This window comes from Diabrotica virgifera, chromosome 6 (assembly GCF_917563875.1).
Source record: "Diabrotica virgifera virgifera chromosome 6, PGI_DIABVI_V3a".
In the NCBI taxonomy this organism is placed as follows: domain Eukaryota; kingdom Metazoa; phylum Arthropoda; class Insecta; order Coleoptera; family Chrysomelidae; genus Diabrotica; species Diabrotica virgifera.
Window position 1 is genome coordinate 58,975,255 of NC_065448.1, and position 5,521 is coordinate 58,980,775.

General features: G+C 32.4%; 1 long non-coding RNA gene across 1 annotated transcript; it reads right to left on the reverse strand.

Moving 5' to 3' along the window:
* Positions 1-2,255: 2,255 nt before the first annotated feature.
* On the reverse strand, positions 2,256-4,987 carry LOC126887005 (uncharacterized). Its single transcript, XR_007698866.1, has 3 exons — positions 4,488-4,987; positions 4,232-4,429; positions 2,256-2,435 (listed from the first exon to the last, which is right to left on the reverse strand). It is a non-coding gene; the product is annotated as an uncharacterized LOC126887005 (long non-coding RNA).
* Positions 4,988-5,521: the final 534 nt, after the last annotated feature.

Sequence of the window (5,521 nt, forward strand, 5' to 3'; positions counted from 1 at the left end):
TTATTGAATGTTTTGATTTATATTTTACTTTAATTTATACATATTATAGACAGTGTATTTAATAAATTATATGTACATTGTATATTATATTGACTGACATCAGTGGGAGGTATCCGACAAACAGATGCCTTGACAAGAATCTACAGGTCGAGCAAGTCTCGTAAATTTCACGATTGCGAGCCACGCTTCACGCAACCGTGTTTGCGTACTTGTGTTTCGAGTTGCGTGGTCGTACGGAGTTATATTTACCAATTCGCGCAATCGTACTTGAGACGCTGTGTCAGGTGAGGTGTTTGAAAATTTGTGTAACTTGATTCTTGATTCTGTGGTGTGAAGGTGGTTAAACTTTTGGTTTATTTTTTTTTCGCAGAAAATTTTTAGATGAAGTAATTGTATGATGAAGATAACACAGAAAATACAAGAGGGCAGCATACTTTGCAAAACAACTGTTACAATTTGAAATCAACAAGTTGTTGTCTTGCAGGTAAAAAAAGTGACTTTTAAAAAAAATTATATCTTGGAAACTAAAAATTATTTTTATTTATAATTGAAACATGTAAAAGTATAGTACTCTCAAAAAAATTTCAGCCAAAAATATTCATTTTTGTAGAGTTGACTGCAATTTTTCGACAACAGCCCTTTTTTGCGGTGAGCAGCCTAAAAGTCCAGTCTCATCTGAAATCAAAGTTTCTTGTAGTTTATACCTCTGGCTAGTGAATGAACAAAGGATTTTTAATTAGATGAGGTCATTTTTGTTTTATAAAAAAAAACTACTTTAAAAATGAGAAAAATTGGGGTCAAAAATGTGTTTAAACTTATGTAAAATATTCAAATTTCATTTTTTTTAATTCCTTCGTTCATATTCTAGCCAGAGGTATAAACTACAAGAAACTTTTTGATTTCAGATGAGACTGGACTTAGTTATGCTGCCAACGCAAAAAAAAACTTAAACTCTACAAAAATGAATATTTTTGGCTGAAACTTTTTTTGAGACTACCTTAAGTACTATACTTTTACATGTTCCAATTATAAATAAACATAAATTTTAGTTTTCGAGATATAATTTTTTTAAAAAGTCACTTTTTTTACCCACAAGACCTATGTAACCCCTTAAAAAAATGTTTCGAAGAATATGTTTGATGGCCAAGATGCATACATATATTTAGAAGGAAAGTTCCTGATTTCTGTAGTATAATACATAATACCAAAGAGGAAGTAGCCCTAAGCGCCGGACTCCACTTGCGATTTGTAGTTGTGAAGATTGAACACATTCTTTCAAATAGAAGTCAGTCCATGATTATTTAGTCACAAATGGATTGACTTGTATTTGAAACAATGTGTTCAATCTTCCTGATTACAAATCGCAAGTGGAGTGCGGCGGTAATAACACCAAAATATTCCATATAGGTCCATAGAAGGTACACAGACATTGAAAAATTCCTGGAATATCCCCGAAAACATGTTCCCTGAACATCCCAGGAAAATCCTGTGTCAGCATTTTAAACATTACCTGAATGTCTTATTGGAACATTCCATGAATGTCCACGAATGTTCTCTGGACATTCAAAATATATTTTGTAGACATTCCCTGGATATACCAGAAATACAGTGATGAGCGCTCTAATAACCGGCAAAATAGCACAAAAGATGTATTAAGTAGTGAGATAAAAAGACATGAAACTAGTCGAGCTGGGAAATTTAGCGATATTAACTTATATATTTAGATTGTATTGATTGTGTACCACCTTCAGACGTATCAGATGAGTTTGGAAACTACCACTGTCACAGTGACAATTTTAGTTGACATACTCCTCCGATATGTGTAAAGGTGGGATCAATATAACGTAAATTTAAAGGTTAATTTCGCTAAATTTCCCAGCTCGACTAGTTTCATTTCTTTTTATCTCACAACTAAATATGTTGCCCATATTTTGCCGGTTATTAGGGCACTCATCACTGTACATCCTTGCTGATGTGACAATACCTCTTATCTGTTTTTTCATGAGTTTTGTATGAGAGATGGAAAAACATGTTTTAAGGTCACCTCCTGTGTTCATATGTAAGTTTTGACTTGTTTTGTAGTTCATAGATAGTTTAATTTACTACAAAACAAGTCAAAAAATATCATATGAAAACAGGAGGTGACCCTAAGACAAGTTTTTAGTCTCTCTCACAAAACTCATGAAAAAAAAACAGATAGGATGTATTATTACATCACTGACGATATGTGGCCATACCAAATAATACATCCTTGATAAATATAAACATTTTTATTGAACAAAATCTTTTCATACATTTTTTTAATGCAATTTACTGATATTCCTAAATATTTCAGAAAAATGTGTCACATTTGCTTTGTAAACCTTTCTTTTGCCTTTCGTAGCCATATTCCGTTTCCTTCCTGGTTTTTTGTAGACCACTTCTCTCAGCTGATTCTAAAAAAAAATAAAATAAATGGTAATTTTTCTATCCTTTACAATTAACAATCAGAAGAAATATTATTTACAGATAATGATATGCATAATAATAATAGGTTTGTTCTAGCATCAGTTTCAAACAGTTTGAAACCATCAGCGAATAGTGGACCAGCGCGAGTAGAGGGGATCGCACTGGTGACTGTATTATGTTCTTTTACTGACCAACTGTTTGCTGACGGTTTTTGACTAGTTTAACTGTTTGCTAGAATAAACCTAATAATAATGAATATTTTGTATTTTGACAATGACATCTGATGTGGAAGTCAAAACATTAATAAAATTATTTTTTCAAGTTAACTTTCACATGCGCGTCTTAAAATTGTGCTTTTAATACTTATATCATAAATAACTATTAAAACTATCTTAAGAGGAAACAGTATCGATCAACAGGTAGCGAAAATGTGTTCCAAGATTGTGGCTGTAATTTTGAATATTTTTTCGAGATATTTGGCACACATATTCTTAATATAATAAAGAATGGCGGTACAGAGCCCAATTTGAAAAATATATTAATATGTGGAAATTACTCTGTAATTAAATACAATATAAAAAAAACGAGCTTGTACCGCCATTAAGAAGAACAAAAAAATACACTTTCTTCAAATACAACTTTTTTATCCGATTTTGTGTTATTTTGGAACTACTAAAATGTTTTATTTCATTAGTAGTTCCAAAATTACACAAAATCTAGGCATCGGATAAAAAAGTTTATTTGAAGAAAGTGTATTTTTTTGTTCTTCTTAATGGCGGTACAGGCTCGTTTTTTAAATATTGTATAATTACAGAGTAATTTCCACATATTAATATATTTTTCAAATTGGGCTCTGTACCGCCATTCTTTATTATTTTACGAATACGTGTGCCAAATACCTCGAAAAAATATTCAAAATTACAGTGGCAATCTTGGAACACGTTTTGGCTACCTGTTGATCACTACTGTATTAACTTAAAACATTGTAATTTGCTAAACCAGTATATTTTACTCTAGTACTACTCTACTAGCTACCTCATTTTCCAGTTTCTAAAGACTTGTTTACATGGGTAGAGTTTTGAGGAGAGTAGAGTAGCGGTAGTACTCAACCAAAAATGGCTTGATACCATTCACATGAGGAGAGTACAAGTATAGTACTGATGCTAGTATAGTGAAACCGATTTTTGTATTTTTAAACACTCTTGATTATAAGTGCACCTTAAATTCTTAATTTTTTGCTTAAGCTCGTTTACTCCAAAGCCCCCTTTGCCATTCTTTCGACGATTTCATCCTCCGCAGCTTGCTGCAAACTTTTATTTCTGTAGTATACACTACCTAAATTCCATAAACACTGGTATTCGCCGTATTATAGCTCTACAAGTTTTTAAGTTTCATCTTCGGTGAACTTCATTTTCACTATTTACACAAAACACAATTCCAGCCAGAATGACAGCGCCCCCATGTACTCTCCTACCTACTCTATTCTGCCATAATTGAGCGTGTTCCATGGGTAGAGTGTGCAGGCGAGTAGACATTTTGGCAGTAGTGGTGGTCATAGAGTAGTTACTTTGCCATAGGTTGCTAGTCACTCTACTTTAACTCCAACTATACACTCTACCAGCTATTCTACTGTGCTGAGCATTTTTACAGGTAGAGTTACTCTACTCTATCAAGTACTTGCATCATTACTCTACCCGTGTAAACAAGTCTTAAATCTACTGAATGAAAATCTACTTAATCTTAATCTACTCTTAATGAAAAATGTCTAAAATCATTTACCCACCTAGTATTATTGTAGAATTTAAGACAGTCCAGTGCCTTATAAATAATTTCAATATGAATATTTTTTCCTTTAATTCTCCTTTGATACCACTCCATTTTAGATTTTGGGGAACTTATTTCATTGTGTTTATAGCCCATATTTATTGAAGGAATCTGGAGATTGTTATTATCGATTAAGTCGGCTGGTTTTCCTATTTTCCTATAAGATTAAAATGTTAACATCTTCAAAAATCGTTACTGTTGTAATTGTAACTTACCAGATATAAAATGATTACAGCAGACAGGACAGGAAAATTTTCATTTCGCTAGTAAAACCTGTACATTGTATTGCATTTAACCATTGTTGTCTCTCAGATACCTTATTTAGTTCAGTTTAAAAGTGAACTTTATCTTGACTTTACAATTACTTTGCATTTCACACTTCAAAACACAACACCAATGAAGCATATTATCTTTCTAAATTAATACTTCCAGAGAAGATGTTAAATTAATCTTTGTACAACACAAAATTACAAAGAAATACAACTAAAATTATCTAAAACTCATGAAGAACAGATAGAATAAGATTTATCTTTTACACCCAGTAGCCATATTGAGAATAGTATACCTTCATATTATTATGAATCAGTAGAAACGATTATATTTAAATTTGGTAAATATAACTCCGCACGACCACGCAACTCGAAACACAAGTACGCAAACACGGTTGCGTGAAGCGTGGCTCGCAATCGTGAAATTTACGAGAATTGCTCGACCTGTAGATTCTTGTGATGCCTTGTGTCTAGGTCTGCCTCCGGATGAATCAGTCAGTATAAGTATATTAATTAGGTCTGTTATATGTATATTGTATAATAACTAAGTGGTTGAATAAATTATTATTATTATTATTATTATTATTTTCGCCATTGATGTACTTTATAAATTACATGTGCCAGAGATTCGAAAAGTTTTTCAGTTCTATTTTTCAGTAGCTCGGCATTGATCCCACCTGGACCCGGAGATCTTCCATTTTTTAGTTGTTTAATTACATTTTTAACTGCTACGCTGTTTATATTTATTTCTTCCCCTACAATTTGTATTTCCGTCTCTGTTGGTTGTGAGTATTCGGGCCTTTGTTCAGTTAATAATTCCTTATAATGTTGGACCCATTTATCTGTTGGTATTAATTGTAGCTTGTCGTTCCGTGTTTCGTTATTCTTGATCTTGTTCAGAAATTTCCATCATTCACTGCATTTTCGATTTATTGGCACTTTCGAGTAGGATCCGTTGGCAGAGCTGAGTTTGATTTCTC